Source organism: Schistocerca nitens, chromosome 1, assembly GCF_023898315.1.
Source record: "Schistocerca nitens isolate TAMUIC-IGC-003100 chromosome 1, iqSchNite1.1, whole genome shotgun sequence".
Taxonomy (NCBI): domain Eukaryota; kingdom Metazoa; phylum Arthropoda; class Insecta; order Orthoptera; family Acrididae; genus Schistocerca; species Schistocerca nitens.
In genome coordinates, this window is record NC_064614.1 from 1,200,012,461 (window position 1) to 1,200,031,167 (window position 18,707).

Here is an 18,707-nt window from a genome sequence, read left to right on the forward strand (position 1 = left end):
TGTGTAAAATATACTTGTCTTAGTCGCTGGTCGGTGCCAGGCGCACAGGCATCCGTGGATGACTAGCACTGCTCGTGAAATTTTGCCAACAATCCCCCTCTCACCGCTCTTCGTCTTGTAGGTAAAATACACTCCTGGAAATTGAAATAAGAACACCGTGAATTCATTGTCCCAGGAAGGGGAAACTTTATTGACACATTCCTGGGGTCAGATACATCACATGATCACACTGACAGAACCACAGGCACATAGACACAGGCAACAGAGCATGCACAATGTCGGCACTAGTACAGTGTATATCCACCTTTCGCAGCAATGCAGGCTGCTATTCTCCCATGGAGACGATCGTAGAGATGCTGGATGTAGTCCTGTGGAACGGCTTGCCATGCCATTTCCACCTGGCGCCTCAGTTGGACCAGCGTTCGTGCTGGACGTGCAGACCGCGTGAGACGACGCTTCATCCAGTCCCAAACATGCTCAATGGGGGACAGATCCGGAGATCTTGCTGGCCAGGGTAGTTGACTTACACCTTCTAGAGCACGTTGGGTGGCACGGGATACATGCGGACGTGCATTGTCCTGTTGGAACAGCAAGTTACCTTGCCGGTCTAGGAATGGTAGAACGATGGGTTTGATGACGGTTTGGATGTACCGTGCACTATTCAGTGTCCCCTCGACGATCACCAGTGGTGTACGGCAAGTGTAGGAGATCGCTCCCCACACCATGATGCCGGGTGTTGGCCCTGTGTGCCTCGGTCGTATGCAGTCCTGATTGTGGCGCTCACCCGCACGGCGCCAAACACGCATACGACCATCATTGGCACCAAGGCAGAAGCGACTCTCATCGCTGAAGACGACACGTCTCCATTCGTCCCTCCATTCACGCCTGTCGCGACACCACTGGAGGCGGGCTGCACGATGTTGGGGCGTAAGCGGAAGACGGCCTAACGGTGTGCGGGACCGTAGCCCAGCTTCATGGAGACGGTTGCGAATGGTCCTCGCCGATACCCCAGGAGCAACAGTGTCCCTAATTTGCTGGGAAGTGGCGGTGCGGTCCCCTACGGCACTGCGTAGGATCCTACGGTCTTGGCGTGCATCCGTGCGTCGCTGCGGTCCGGTCCCAGGTCGACGGGCACGTGCACCTTCCGCCGACCACTGGCGACAACATCGATGTACTGTGGAGACCTCACGCCCCACGTGTTGAGCAATTCGGAGGTACGTCCACCTGGCCTCCCGCATGCCCACTATACGCCCTCGCTCAAAGTCCGTCAACTGCACATACGGTTCACGTCCACGCTGTCGCGGCATGCTACCAGTGCTGCGATGGAGCTCCGTATGCCACGGCAAACTGGCTGACACTGACGGCGGCGGTGCACAAATGCTGCGCAGCTAGCGCCATTCGACGGCCAACACCGCGGTTCCTGGTGTGTCCGCTGTGTCGTGCGTGTGATCATTACTTGTACAGCCCTCTCGCAGTGTCCGGAGCAAGTATGGTGGGTCTGACACACCGGTGTCAATGTGTTCTTTTTTCCATTTCCAGGAGTGTATTTTCGCACGCCTCGTTCCGTTCCTTCTTTCTGTAACCAAACGGTACGACACTTGTGTCACTCTTAAAGTTTGTAAATAAACATTGAGATAATCCACAGTGTTGTGAAGCGTTAATGGATTCCTGGTTAGACCCGAACGTTCAGAGTCAGGAGAAAACGGCGAAAAATATTTGACGACAGACGGGTTGTTCCGACGGAAACACTTGCGGATATTAAAAATGTTCAAATGTGTGTGAAATATTATGGGACTTAACTGCTAAGGTCATCAGTCCCTAAGTTTACACACTACTTAACTTAAATTATCCTAAGGACAAACACACACACACCCATGCCCGAGGGAGGACTCGAACCTCCGCCGGGATCAGCGGCACAGTCATGACTGCAGCACCTGAGACCGCTCGGCTAATCCTGCGCGGCTAAGGATATTGTCTAATCGTGTCGTGCTTTTGTTTCGCAATTGATTTGCCTATGGACGTTTTTCTTTTATGATGGTAGCCATGCTGAAATTGGGCCTTGTGTGCTATGCACGTGATCACAACTTGTTAATGGAAATCGGTAGGTTTTGTGTCATTCCCAATGATTGCGAACCTATTCCACCAACTCCGAGTGGCGCTGCAACAGCGCGTTGGAAGTGAATTGCATATTATTGGTCATTATCACTTATTTAGGGCCGACCGGGGTGGCCGAGCGGTTCTAGGCGCTGCAGTCCGCGCGACCGCTACGGTCGTAGGTTCGAATCCTGCCTCGGGTATGGATGTGTATGATCATAGCGTGTAGGCTTTCACGGCCGGCGTCTTCAGTAATTAACGTCAGGGAGAAATATTTCAACTATTGGACCACGTCCTCTTAGCCCGGAAGTTTTAATTACTGATGTGTGTGATGTTCTTAGGTTAGTTAGGTTTAAGTAGTTCTAAGTTCTAGGGGACTGATGACCTCAGAAGTTAAGTCCCATAGTGCTCAGAGCGATCTGAACCATTTGAACATATTTAGGTACCGCGATAGTGTAAGAAAAAATTATGAATAACATCCGCAACCTGTCACTTTTTAATATTATTTTATTGAAAATGTATACCTTTCTGTTGACTAAAAGAAATTCATTTCATGTTCTTTGCTACAGGTGATAGCACATGTGAACATTAAGCCTTTGATACTTCTGAGCGTCATTTCCACTGCTGTTTAGTGATCCAGTGGACTCATGACAGAAGCTTCCAGCAAGGTCAACGGATCTTGAAAATTATCGTTAGCAAACTGTTAATCCATGGAGGCGCAAGATTCCAAGCCCAGAAGGAAAACGTGTTTCCATTGTTGTGCGCTTGACGTTACTGTAGAGCTTTCAGGTGAAGTGTCAGTGAGATGTCGTTAGCGTACGTGGGGCTCATGTTTTGTGTACAGTGTACTGCTTATTTTCCAATAGCTAGAAGTGAAGCTTACAGTATATGCAAAATACAATCGAATAACATGGGCAGATTTCTAAAAAGCAAGCATCCCGTCGAAGAATCCGAATCTGCAAGTGGACAAACGCTAAGTGCAAGTAAAAAAGCAAAACAGCGGCCTACTCATCAGCACAATGAAAGCTACTTAAGCTATGATTTCATCTGGACTGGGAGTGAAGATTATCCTTTCTCACTATGCTTAGTATGTGGGCATAAAATGGCAAATTAACCTCTACTTCCGAGTACACTGAGCAAACATTTTATAACAGTTCATTCACATTTGCAAGATAAACCTGTAAGCTATTTCAACAGATTGTCTGAACAGCGAACAACGGCAACAAATTCTCTTAAAAGTGTAATGTCTGTTTCTGATAAAGCTCTGATCGCTTCCTATCAAGTCTCTGAACTAATAGCAAAGAGTATGGAACCTCGTACTACAGGTGAGTGACTTATTTTGCCTGCTTGCAAAAAAAAAAAAAAATGGCCATGACGATGCTAGGAAGTTAAGCAGCAATGAAAATAAGTAAGATTCCTTTGTCGAATGACACACTTGAGAGGCGTATTACAGAAATGTCTACTGATGAGAAAAATGAATGCAGTAATAAACTCAAACACTCAAACTTTGCATTGCAACAGATATTACCAATCAATCGCAACTCTTAGCGTCTGTCCGTTTCTTAATCAAGATCAAATAGTAAATCAGTTTCTTTCTTGCAATGAATTAAGTGTGTCTCTTAAAAGTGAGGACGATTTCAACATTTTAAATGATTATATTAATAAGTGGCAGTTAACATGGAAGTCGTGTGTAGACATTTGTACAGACGGCGCGTTAGGGGCATTATTTATTTTGTGAAAAAAACCAAATAAAGATGTTATCGTAACTCACTGCTTTGTTCATAGGGAGGCCTTAATGGATGAAACATTGGGAGAAATATTCAGAGGATTCTTAGAGCAAGTTGTTCAGATGGTAAATTTTACTAAAACAAAAACTGTCAAAATCCGTTTATTCGAAAAACTTTGTGTCGATATGGAGTCAGAACACAGACGGTTGCTTTTACACAAAGTCAGGTGGTTCTCGAGTGGCAAAGTACTTATCCGTGCGCATGAGCTACAACAAGGACTCGTGTTTTACGAAGAAATGGAACATTCACAGTTTTGCAACCTCCTTCGGACTGAATTTTGGATTGCCAGACTGCAGCATTTGGCCGATATATTTGAGAGTTCAATATTTTGAACACAGTCATGCGAGGAAAAAAAGAAAATATCCTCACATGCACCGATAAAATTAAAGCATTTCACAGAAGACTACAAACATGGAAAAGTAAAAGCTGTTCAAAGTAACTTGGTAATGTTCCCGTTGGTATAAGGAGCACGTGCATAAATGAAATACTTCCAGCAGTAGTATATCATTCAATAAGTTTAGAAGAGAAACTGAGTCCATATTTTCCATGCCTCAACACTGAACTGTACGACTGGATTCGAAACCCATTCATGGAAACTTCTGGTGATTTCGGCTTAACAGTAACAGAAGAAGAAGAAGAACTGACAGCTATATCTACTGATCGTGGACTGACGATTAAGCATAAGGAATTGTCTCTGAAGCCTTTTGGGTTTCTATAAAAGAAGAATATATGTCGACATCTAAAAAGGCTTTTAAACATTTGACTCCAATTTTCGACGTCATATTTATGTAAATTAGGATTTTCTGCCCTCACACAATTAAATTTAAAAAGAGAGGAACTGTTCATTGTATTGACGAGGAAATGAGAGTTTTTATTTCAAATATATCTCCAAACATTGAAGAAATTGCGAGGACACATCAGGCTCATGTTTCTCAAAAACACTAGAGAGAGTAGACGTAAGGTACGTTTCATTTGTATTGCGTTATTACTTTTCTCTATAACTTGAATTAATCGTTAGCTTTAGTGCATTATTTCATTTCAATACGTTTCAGTCAATAATTTCTCTTGCATTTCGTCTTGGCAGGGTAGGAGGCAACACGGCGCTTGGCTGTCACATTTGGGTGACAATCGTGCGTGATGAATCTCTTACATTTTTATACAAAAATTATTTGTTCATATTGTGATAATGTATGTTTTTTATTAACATAAGTTGTATTTTATGTAGTCTGGACGCGAAATTCAGAATAAAATGACTTAATTGTTATTTTATCACAGTATTTATTTCCTCCGTTTACTGTTGTAAAATATCCCTCAGAAATGTGTATACAGTGCGGCCACAATTATTTGCGGACTTTTAAATGTGCCTGAAGCTCAAAAAGTTTGAGACCCACTGGTCTGGAGTGCCATTTCCCTTCACAGGGAGACCCTTTTAGTCGTCATACGAGGCTTTCTTACACCACAGCGGTACATCGACGCTATTCGACGCCACGTATTGTTGCCCTTCGCGGCAAGCCATCCTGGGCTTATAATTCAGCAATATAATGCTCGCTCGTACACGGCGAGAGTTCCTGCTGTGTGTCTCGCTGTTTGCTGAACCTACTTGGACAGCGTCGAAAGATCTCTCCTAAGCTGAGAAACTTTGGAGCATTTCAAAAACTTCTATTCTCTTCTTGCTGAACTATTTACCGTCCATGTTTCACTTACATACGTGTCTACACTCCATACAAATACTTTCAGAAAAGACTTCTTCATACTTAAATCTGTACTCGATGTTAAAAATTTCTCTTCTTCAGAAACACCTTTCTTGCCATTGCCACACTACATTTTATATCCTCTTTACTTTGACCATCATCAGGTATTTTACTGTCCAAATAACAAAATTCATCTACTACTTTATGTGTCCCAGTTCCTAATCTAATTCCTTCAGCATCACCTGATTTAAGTCGACTACTTTCCTTTATCCTAGCTTTGCTTTTGTTCATGTTCATCTTATATCCTCCTTTCAAGACACTGTCCATTCCCCCAACTGCTCTTCCAAGTCAAATGCTGGCTCTGACAGAATTACAATTTCATCCACAAACCTCAAAGTTTTTATTTCTTCTCCATCGACATTAATTTCTTCACTAATTTTTTTTGTTTCCTTTACTTCTTGGGCAGTAGGCAGATTGAATAAAATCGAGGATAGGCTACAAGCCTGTCTCACAACCACTGCCTCCCGTCATGCCACTCGACTCTTGTGACATATTGTTTCTGCACAAATTGTAAATAGCCTTTCGCTCTCTGTAGTCCCGCCACCTTTATAATTTGAAAGAAAATATTCCAGTCAATGTTTTCAAAAGCTTTCTCTAAGTCTACAAAAGCTACGAACTTAGGTTTGCCTTTCCTTAACCTATTCTCTATGACAAGTCGTACGGTCAGTATTGCCTCGCGTGTTCCTACATTTCTCCGGAATCTGAACTCATCTTCCTCAATGTTGGCTTCCACCAGTTTTTCCATTCTTCTGTAAGGAATTCGTATTGATATTTCGCAACAGTGACTTATTAAACTGTTAGTTCGGTAATTTTCACGTCTTTCAGCACCTGCCTTCTTTGGAATTAGAATTATTATATTCTTCTAGAAGTCTGAGGGCATTTCATCTGTCATACATCTTGCTCAACAGATGGGAGTGTTTTGTCATAGCTAGCTCTCCCAAAGCTATCAGCAGTCCTAGCTAAATGTGGTCTACTCCGGCCGGCCAGAGTGGCCGAGCGGTTCTAGGCGCTACAGTCTGGAACCGCGCGACCGTTACGGTCGCAGGTTCGAATCCTGTGTGTGATGTCCTTAGGTTAGGTTTAAGTAGTTCTAAGTTCTAGGGGACTGATGATCTCAGAAGTTAAGTCCCATAGTTCTCAGGGACATTTGAATTTTGTAGTCTACTCCCGGGGCCTTGTTTCGACTTCGATGTTTTAGTGCTCTGTCAAATTCTCCACGCGTTATCATATCTCCCATATCGTCTTCGTCTATGTCCTCTTCCATTTGAATAATATTGTCCTGAAGCACATCTCCCTTGAATAGACCCTCTACATACCCTTCCACGTTTCTGCTTTCCCTTCTTGGCGTAGTATTGGTTTTCTATCTGAGCTCTTCATATTCATTCAGCTGCATCTACTTTCTCCAGAGGTCTCTATAATTTTCCTGTAGGCGCATCTATCTTTCTCTACCCATTTCTGCTTAGCCATGTTTCACTTGCTGGCAGTCTCTTTTCTTAGGAACCTTTCAATGCTGCAAATGGCGCTATTTTTTCTTCACCAGTGTCGACACATAACCTTCCCACCATATCGGTATCTTCAAATAGATAACATATAAGCACATCACAAGTACATTTCACGACGTAAAATCTTTTTAATCCACAATATGATGATGGCTTGGCTTCTGAAACATGTAACCGTATTGAAAAATGACTGCTGCAGTAGATTTATGATTTTTTTGTGTATCATTTAATTAGTCATAGCCCTTAACAAATAGTGCACTATGGATCAAGTACGGAAATGTGTTGGTAAAATAGTTGGTCTGGAATTATTTGAAGCTATGTTCCGAACATTTGTACCTAATCATCAACCGGTTTATCGTGGTCTTACTATGCCGTATCCTGTTTCGAAATAAGCTTAAGTTCTTCTCTGACTGTTTCTTGCAGAGCTACAGTGGTAATGAGCTAATTTTCGAAGCTTTATTAAATACGAGACCTACAAGGAGACAAGCAAGATGGAGCTGTTCTTGTGCGTATCCCAGGACTGAAAGAAAGAGGAACAGAGCCACGTTCGTTGAGAGCTCTCCAGTGTGTACCTGCTGCGTACCTCCTGTGTAAGTGCAGCTCTCGTAAGCACTCAGCGGGATGACGTTGCGTGCGTACTTGATGCTTACAGGAAGGCAAAACAGCTAAAAGAAAAAGGTATAAGTGTCTTTGAACACGGCACTGTAACAGACACCAGAATACGCTTTGAGATCTTTTTGCATGCTGTGTAACCTTGAATATGCTGCTGTAGAGAAGATATACAAATAATGATGAATACGGAAAATTCTTCGGCATAGCACATGAATAACTACCTCAAAGAACGTTATCGTACCACGCAATATCGAAAAAGAGTGCAGCGAAGCAATTGACGATGTTGAATATTATGTGCAGTAGAGGTAAATATTACAATAAGGCTATCAAAAGAAACTTGGTTAGATATTTTCCATTAATAAACAATACTTTATTGCCTCTTCAGCTTGAACACAGTCTGTTCATTTTTGCAAATTTTTTCGAAGTTCCCTCTAGATACTTCCTACGGTTTCAAGTTTAAAAAAGAGAAAGTGAATGTAGTTCAGATTAATAAGGTGTTATATCGAAGACTTGGACACAAATGTAAGTTAAATTTTTTAATACAAAACAGATCCACAGAGATATTAAACGGTTGTTTCTGTTTTGAGATGTGGAAATCAATGACTCGCGCTAAGGTTTAGATGCCTTGTGTCAAAATTCTTCACGTCATGATTTTGTTGAAAAAAGGAACAGACTAATGTTGCTGCTCGAGTAATGGTATTCAATCATGCCATTATTTGGAGTCGGCTATAGCGAAATTCCTGGAGACCGAACAACCGAAGTGTTTGCACGTAGAAGAGAGTTTACACACTGCCATGTACTATTTTTGGAGGAAATGAATGAATTTATTTTTACAGCCAAAGCGAGGAAATTGGATATGAGTTATTCTCGTCAACGGAAGGGAAATAAGAAGGAATAAGATAAATATCAGATCGCTCTCCATTCAAGGTGCAGTAATTTTGTCTGTGTTAGTTTAGAATTGTGACTCGACAGAAATCAGAACTAAGGTGGACACGTGAAAGACGCATTGTTAATCCGCAGTGTAAGCGTAGCATGGAGGAAAAGTCGATGACGTCGTAGTTAGAGACAGAACAAGCTCGGCTTGGTAAAGTATACTTTTCCATGGAGTCACTTTAATATTTTCCCTAACTTATTGAGAGAAAGTGGAGAAAATTTGAAATTGGATATGAAACGACGGCCTGCAGAACACGAGTCCAGTGTTTGATCGCTGCGCTACCACGCTCGGTAATGAGTGTTGAAACCGAACAAAGGAAATCCTGTGCCAGCAACATGCAACGGGATACCGCAAACACTGTTAAAGCTGACTGACGAATAAATGATGGAACAAGCGAGTACCAACGGTAAATATAATGGAAGATTATTACACGACGTTATAATGGTACTATGTGACTGTACAAAAATCACGAACGTTACAGGTTGCTCCTATCGTGACTTGAATTAGAATAATGAGCCCAGTGAGGAAGAAGGAAAGTATATACGCATTCTGTTTACATGCCTCATAAATTTGCTACCACAGCTGTTTCCCCGATATTGAGTTCACTACAGGGCAAATTCCAGTTTATTGTGACACTTACCTGCTTCTGATGCACTCTTGCTGATAACAAAGCAGCAAACGACAAAAGCTGGTTTGTACCTTAGACTCTGTTTTTCAGTGTGTCATTAAAGCCAGAGGTTTGTTCAGATGGGACATGGTTTCAACATTATACCATGGCACAGTGCAACATATGCAGGCAGAACTCAACACTCCACAGTTAATGGAACGGAATCAACAGATGTCAAGGTAGTTTCAGTGATATTCTAAGAGATTGTATTAAACCACTTATTTTTCTTTCTTTCCTTTTCTTTTCTTATACACAAGCTATATGTAAGCTGAATGAGCTATAAACCAAAGACACCGCCAAAAGTAAGTTAAAGAGTTGTTTGCTGGGAAGGATAATGTTTTGATACATAGTTAAATATCTGTCTGAAACAAAGTAAGAAATACGCTCTTCAGTTTATTAATTCATGTATCTTCACCGTTTTGTTTCAAGAAGTGGTGGCGTAACGACGTATGCTTGGATCCGTTGTACTCGCATTGTTAAAAATGTGTATTTTCACCGTTCATTACAAGTATTATAAAAAGTCATTGGAAAAGGAATATTTATTCGCACATTTGTAAGTTCAACTCCTTTCTGTTCATCATTTCTCTCGCCGCCGAGATCCTGCATCAAGAGGTTCGGCGCAGACAAGAAGAATTAACGCCGTATCTGGAGAAGCGTTCCTGCGTCGACATTGTCACAGTCAAGACTAAACACAATGGAATTAATGTGAAGGTAATGACTCAGGCTTGATCGGTACCTACTGAACTTAGTTTACTTACACTAAAAAATTGTGCTTATAGACAGATCGACAGTTTCAATGGTTGCGGTGATTATTTGGCACCGCACTCTACTGGATGCAGCAGTACGTAATGCAAATTGTGTTTATTGAACTTGAATGTAATGATATACAAGGTCTGTTGATACTGGTATCAGTTAAAGTTCATCCAAGATCGTGTACAGATTCATAAATTACCTTCAAAATGTTCTCAACTATTCTTTCCAATCATGTTTTCCAATTATTTAAGCAATTATTAATCCATTTCCACATTCCTACTCAGTACTTACTGTTGTGCGTTTTCTGAAAACATCACGTCATTGAAAACAGATACACTATCTGTAGCCAAGAGTGATGGCCTTGTTAGGTCACGCTGAGTCTCATTCGAATGCATCAAATAACAAGGAAGGGGTGAACATAATTACACGTCAGCCCGGAATTCCCACTGTGATATTATGATCACGCCTATCGCGTAAAGCACTGGGCTGAGTCAACGCGATTAATATCCGCATAAACACGATCAGTGTAATTTAGCTCCTATGCGGCCTTGTAGGCTCTGCCTGCGGCGACACTTACTTACAAAAGAAAACAGTTTCGTCGTAATATGAGTGTTGATGTTATTGGGTATAAAGAAATGGTTCAGAGGAAGTGAGAGACATTGCACTTGGACTGCAATTGTCTGCCTTTGATTAATTGATGTATATTACCAAAAAGGAACAAAAATGGGGTACCAAAGTGCACTATTACTTTCAACACCTGAGGGCTCATAATAACGTCAATAGCAACATATTGCTTAAGTGATATTTGATTATTAAACTGGCCTTCATATGAATTAAATTACCGGTCAGCTAATACACAAATCTCGTTACGAGTTCATGTGCATGGCGGCTACTTAACCACGGAAACCGTGGAATCAGTAGTTCGACCAAATGATGGATTTACTTTTTCCGACTAATTAGCAAAAGTAGAGGCCATTGTGTCAGCAGCAGTGGCACAGCGAAACACAGATTAATTTTTCAACATAACCCACGTGCTTGCTGAAAAGTAGCTGAACTAAGAATCGATGGCCACAAGATAATATGAAAAGTGATATCGAAATTTATATCTCTATCCATTCAAACTAGAAGCAGGCTGAAGGCCGACCAACGATTCACATAACGATACAGAGTTTTACCAGATTCCATACCACAAAGTGCAGTCAGCACTGTGTGATCCCAAATTACCAAGTGAGATAGTCAGTTCTTCTTCCCCAAACCCACAGCAGCAGAAGTAGGGCAGTAGTAGGGTAAGGGGTGCACGAGCCCACTTTTGGCATCAAACCGATATGTAAATTAGTTAAACTGAACAATTAAATAACTCCCACACAGCGACGCTCACCCCAACCTCCCACCCAACCCCAGATGATGTCATGTGTTGTCCTCAGCCAGCACATGGACCCACGCACCCTCCTCTCACCCCACCCCTCGCCCTCCCCTCCACAACTACCGTATTGGCGGGAAATTCAAATTTCATTGGCAATTTCTAATTTTTGCGGGAATTTCGAATTTTGGTGGGAATTTCTTTGTCCCAGGGCTGTGCTGACGTCCCTCCCCACTCCCCGCCTGGGAAATGGCGAGAAATTAAAAATTGTGGTGTCGGACTTGACACTGGTCCTGCTGGAAAGAAAGCTCAAGAACACCCCCACCTCCCCCCAACACAGTTACACAACTAGAGGCACCTGAAATTGGCAGCAGCCAATAGGAACGCGGCATCCGATCACAATGGGGATAAAAGGCGGGCACAGTAGCTCTGTAGCCTCAGTTGCAGCCTCTCAGTCAACATGAAGCCCCAGCCGAGATCATCCAGTACTGCCCAGTCGCAGCCGCGCGGGTTTAGCTGAGCGGTCTCAGGCGCTGCAGTCATGGACAGTGCGGCTGGACCCGGCGAAGGTTCGAGTCCTTCCTCGGGCATGGGCATGTGTGTCTGTCCTTAGGATAATTTAGGTTAAGAAGTGTGTAAGCTTAGGGACTGATGACCTTAGCAATTAAGTCCCATAACATTTCACACACATTTCTTTTTTTGCCCAGTCGCAGCAGCAACAGAATAGGAAAAGGCTACGGAGTAGTAAGTACCCCTTCTTAACGTCTTTGTATACTATTATGTGAGGAAGATGAAGTCATTGGCTGCTCTGACATATCACATCGCGATGACGTATTCGCCCAATTGTAGACCGAATATAGAAAGGTCATTACACCAGCTGTAACAACGGTCAGTTGCTCGTGAAAGTTATTTTCGTGAAATCAGAGCCCCATAAACATCAGTAGTTCACCTCAGGGAACAGGCAATTACCAACCAAACTGCACACACGCGAAGGAATAGTTGTCATTACCATTAAGGACTAGACACAAGACAGTCACCACGGACAAACATCGTGTCGTTAACATAGAAATAATTCCACTCATTCTGATCAACAACAGGAATGGAATAAAACTCGCATTTGTTTTCCTGTAGCACCTTGACAGTTATTTTCGCGATCATTTAAACGTTTGCGGTGAGGCCGCGCTCCATTTGGAACACTGCCGACAACTACATGCGTGACATGACTGTGAGCTAAGTGAAAATTATAAACAGTTTTTTTTATATTATTTATTACACACCAAACTATTTCGCTTTCCAACATGCTAGCTCCCACGCTGAATGCAGCTTCTTCAGCGATTATTCTTGTATCCACACCGGGCAATGATGTCGACATGACCTGCCGGCCGACGTACCTGGTTACTGTAAGCTTGTCGCCTCGCACTTCTTCGGTAATTCAACTGCCTGAGAAACGGGTGGAGCCATTCCGTTACATATCTGACCACCACACTAGCCGAACCAGATCGCTGCCTCTTATGAAGCTTGATAGTTCGCACCATAATTGCATGCCGATAAAAAAAACCTGCTTGCATTGGTTTGGCTTCCACAGTAGTCGTTATTGGACAGTTTGCACTACCTCAAAACCCTGGCATTATCGCACTCTCCGTGGACGTTCGAGATCCGGACTTGCCGGGTCTTTTTTGCTCTCGTGTGTCACAGTGTTTTTTCGTATCTGCAATGGCTACAAAAGCTCCAGTGCTTCGGGTACGAACCGGCCGATCGCGGTCAGCTGCGCTGGATATCGTGCATCTTTTTCAGCGGCCATTTGGCTGTCAAAGCAACGACTTGTTACGGTTCGTTAGCCACGTTCCATTCACCATAGTGGCAGGAGCACCCACTCTTCTCCACAAGATTAGTTGGTTGGTTGGTTTTGGGGAAGGAGACCAGACAGCGTGGTCATCGGTCTCATCGGATTAGGGAAGGATGGGGAAGGAAATCGGCCGTGCCCTTTCAGAGGAACCATCCCGGCATTTGCCTGGAGTGATTTAGGGAAATCACGGAAAACCTAAATCAGGATGGCCGGACGCGGGATTGAACCGTCGTCCTCCCGAATGCGAGTCCAGTGTCTTACCACTGCGCCACCTCGCTCGGTACAAGATTAGTGATTAATCACGCGAATACATACAACGCGCCTTCTTCAAGTAAATTAGTGCCCGAAAAGTGATTTGGAGGGTAGGGGGGCGAAGTGTATAATGTTACATTATCAAATTGAACCACCCGCCTGAGTCAGCTTCATGTTTACGTATTTTGTATGAGGTCCTACAATTTAGCGCAGGAGAGTAGAAAATCTCAGTCCGCCTATCAAATCAGTGGCGCAATAACGTGAATTGTACAGTGCCTGGACAGAGTTCAGGAGGGCAGGGGACGTTCTTCGTTTCTCGAGAAGAAGAGGCAAATGTACGTTAAAGCATTATAAGTTGAGAGTATCTTCATATTTTTATGAATTGCTGAGCAATTAAAACTCTTGTCTAAATAAATAAATCCATCTGGAACTCAGCAAAAGTCTGATAACACAAAGCAAATGAAGGAAAAATATATTGTTTGAAGGATACTGTACTTGTCAGCACATCATAGAGGCCATGAGTGCAGTCGGTGGAAAACAGAAGGTGCGACATATTTTTTAATCATACGTATAGGATATTACCTCAAGAAAAGATCGATGCACTGAACCTGAGCTCACCATCATGTTAAAAGAATACAGAGCAAATTTTATGCAGGTTTAACCGAGTAATTCTTCGAATATAAACACTCGAGAATTTCGGAGATAAGAATTAAAAGCTTGCATGCATCAGATTCTTTTAATAACAATGTGTAACAAATACTACATGGTTCAAAATACGTTGTGCAAGTAAAAATTTCTAAAATCAACACTTAACTTTCATTAACAGCTTAATAAAGTAACTTCACGCTATACCTGGCTTCCTGCACCGGGACAAATAAAACCCACACATTATATTTGCCTTCACATGACAGAACATTAATAAAAAGAAACAGCATAAACAGTTAATTTCAAAAGGGCAAGTTACAACGTGTTCCGCGGATCTACGCCAGAGGCATTTTCCGAGTCGTGGACAGCGCTGCAGATACAGAACGAGGCAGCGCCGTGGTCACACACTGGATTCGTTATCGGGCGGACGTCGGCTCAGATCCACACCTGGCCTTCCACATTTAGGTCCTCAGAGGTTTCCCTAAACAGCTTATAGTAAAGACAAGGAAGATTCTTTTGAAAGAGCTTTCCCATGCACCCAAATCCCTTGACTGTGCGCCATCTCTAATGACCTGTCTTCGATGAGTGTAGTATTCCTTTTTTTTTCTTTCTTCTTCGTATGACCATGGCCAGTCAAAATTGTACAAAGTAATCGACAAACAGCGCCAAATAAAGTGGCACAACTGAACGAAGGAAACAGCCAGCGTGTTTGTTATACTATTACTGCCATTGTTTTTCAATCTTTGTCAACACCCTTACCGTCAGATCACCTAAGTTAACCATGTCAGGCTTGGCTAGCACTTGGATGGGTGACCGTCTGGATATGCCGAGCGCTGTTGACAAGCGGACTCACTCAGCCCTTATGTGACCACTTGAGGAGCTACGTCGCTGAGAAGCAGCGGCTCCTCTCACGAAAACTGACAACGAACGCAAGAGCGGTGTGCTGACCGCTTGCCCCTCCCTATTCTCATCCATTGACGCCTATCGGTGAGCATGACACGGTGGTCGGTCGGTACCGTAGGGCCTTCCGAGGCCTCTTTGGACGAAGTTTTTCAGTCTTTACTATGAATTTTTTTTTGCTAAGAATGATGGAGGAATCCCCAAATTTAATGAAGACACCATCAGAATAATGCCAGCCCATCACAGGTGCCTTGAAGAAAATCTACTCCAATTTTTACTGCTTTCACCACCTGGTACATTTTTACTGTATGCATGTATTGATGCACCATGTGTTTCCTCCCCGCTAAGCTCTGTGGCAAATAGACTGCCTGTCAAAAAAGTGAAGCACTCAGAGGACATGGTCTGATGTCAGTCCAACTTTGTAAACGTACACACCATTGGAGGGTATGTAAATGGTTGATTCAAATAGCTCTGAGCACTATGGGACTTAACATCTGAGGTCATCAGTCCCCTAGAACTTAGAGCTACTTAAACCTAATTATTTATTTCTAGTTTCTGCTACCAGTCACTTTTTCATTTTATGTTTAAGCTTACATAATACAACGCGTTTCGAACATGTTCCGTTCATCTTCAGGCGTTTACACATACATACATACAGAGAAATGTTACTTAAAGTTAAATAGTCTTAAACTAGATTAATCTAGATCTCTTTGTCCACTGTTTGATACTGTAGCGGCTGGTGTGGCATTTGGAGGAGGAGGGGGGGGGGAGAGTAGGGGGGCAGTGTATAGCTAGAAATCGAAATCAGTGATTCTAGCCATACACTGCCCCCCTCCTGTCCCCCAAATGCCACACCAGCCGCTACAGTAACAAACAATGGACAAAGAGTTCTAGATTAATCTAGCTTAAGACTGTTTAACTTCAAGTAACATTTCTCTGTATCTATGTATGTATGTATAAACGGCTGAAGATGAACAGAACATGTTCGAAACGCGTTGTATTAGATTAAATATAAAATAAAAAAGGGACTGGTAGCAGAAACTAGAAATAAATAATTATCCCACACAAATGTTCAAATGTGGGTGAAATCTTATGGGACGTAACTGCTAATGTCATCAGTCCCGAAGCTTACACACTACTTGACCTAAATTATCCTAAGGACAAACACACACACCCATGGCCGAGGGAGGACTAAAACCTCCGCCGGGACCAGCTGCACAGTCCTTGACTGCAGCGTATCCCATACAGTTACAGTTCACAAACATAGCCACTATGGCTGAAAGTACTTAAACCTAAGGACATCACACACCTCCATACCCGACGCAGGATTAGAACCTGCGACCGTAGAGGACGCGCGGTTCCGGACTGAGGCGCCTAGAACCGCTCGGCCACAGCGGCCGGCGGTATGTAAATTACTGGAGCTGCAATTCGTTGTGACAGGTAGGACTCTCAACAGAGTGCACTAGTGTTGTTTACTTTTATTATTGTTACCAGGTCTGGCAGGGTATATAAGGGGCATGACTGTCAGATGTTCAGTAACCAATGTAAAAAAAAAAATGGTTCAAATGGCTCTGAGCACTATGGGACTTAACGTCTAAGGTCATCAGTCCCCTAGAACTTAGAACTACTTAAACCTAACTAACCTAAGGACATCACACAACACCCAGTCATAACGAGGCAGAGAAAATCCCTGACCCCGCCGGGGCAATGTAAAGGGCACGGAGATGCCGCGCACTCTTGTGAAACAGTGTTATCAACACCTGACAGAATTTGAAAAGGTTCTCACTGTGGGTCTCCATTTGGCCGACTGGTCGAATATCGAGCTTTTTTGGGCATTCGGATGTGACTGTGAACCGATGTTTGACTGCATGGGAATGTATGGGTAGGCGTCATCTCATCAAGGTTCCCGTCAACCACATCTGACAGCCACAAGGCGCAGTCGCCGCATTATGGACCAAGCCCATTATAGCTCGTTCACATCTGCCTCTGCCATCGAGGACAGAGAAAATGTTGTGGGGAAGGCGAAACAAAGACTCCGCGTGGCCGAGCGGTTCTAGGCGCTTCAGTCTGGAACCGCGCGACCTCTACGGTCGCAGGTTCGAATCCTGCCTCGGGCATGAATGTGTGTGAAGGCCTTAGGTTAGTTAGGTTTAAGTAGTTCTAAGTTCTAGGGGACTGATAACCTCAGGTGTTAAGTCCCATTGTGCTCAGAGCCATTTGAAACAAAGACTGCGTTTTACTGGCAGCGTACTTAGAAGATGCAACAGATCTACTAAACAGACTGCCCACCCAACGCTGGTCAACGATGTTCTGCAACATTATGTGTCAGCCTGCATCATTGGTCAGGCAATAGCAGGGAATTACTGTCCCTGCATAGGCTCCCGTTAATGGCACAACACTAACGGCTTCGTTTGGAGTGGCGCCGAAGACCGATAAGCACGGACTGCTGATGAATCTCGTCGCTCTGTGTTCAGCGATTAATCGCTGTTCTGCACCATCCTAGATGACGGTAGTCAGAATTTACGCAGACGACCTGAAGAGAAGTTCTTCCAGTGTTTTGGACAGGCACAGCGGTTTATTCCTGACGCCATTATGTGGGGAGCCATTGAGTATGATTTTACGTCACGGCGAGTGGTGGTCGAGGGAACCATGACGGCACTACTGTAGATCACGGGTATCCTGCGTCGTCATGTGTTACCTCTAACGCGAAAGTATAGTGGTGTCATTTTTCAACTGGACAATGCTCTTCGACATATGGAATGTGTATGCATGAACTTTCTGTGTGTATTTCCAGGAAAATCCCCAATTCTGCCCGTACACAATACGAGTAGGACCTTCTCCGACGTGAACACTGATCCAATGCCTGTATCCAAGATGTGAAGGACAATGTACAATAGTTGTTGGTCGTCTTGCATCAGTAGAGTATACAATGTCCTTATGACACTCTTCACAATTGAGTCAGTGCATGCTTCAGGGGCAGAAGGGGTGCAACATCGTACTGATAAGTCGGCTCATACTGTCAAGTTCCTTGTAAATTTGACTAGTAAGTTTCATTTAGTTTCCTCCTCCCCTTTTTTGTCAGGCAGTGTACATCGTTGGTCATTTGGATGCACTAACTTCTTTGAGGCGACAGTTAAGCGACAGTCTCGAACTAGAAAGTGTGGTTGTCTGTTATTCGTCTTTGGAGTCTGTTCACATCGCTAAATATGCACTGCCGCAGAGTGTTATAGTTTTGCAAGTACCACGTGCATAGATGATTTAATTTAACAGCATCCATTGTGGCTAGTGAACTGTAGCTGTTATTTTTAGCGATTTCTACATCTACATCTGCATACATACTCCGAGAGCCACAGTTCGGTGCGTGGCGGAGATTACACTGTACCACTACTAGTCAATTTCTTTCGTTTTACATTCGCAAACAGGGCGAGGGAAAAACTACTGTCTGTGTGCTTCCGTATGAGTCCTAACTTCTAGTGTCTTATCTTCGTGGTCCTTAGGCACAATTTATGTTGGCGGCAGTAGATCGTTCGGGAGTCAGCTTCAAATGTCGGTTGTCTAAATTTTCTCAATACTGTTTCTCGGAAAGAACGTCGCCTTCCCTCCAGGG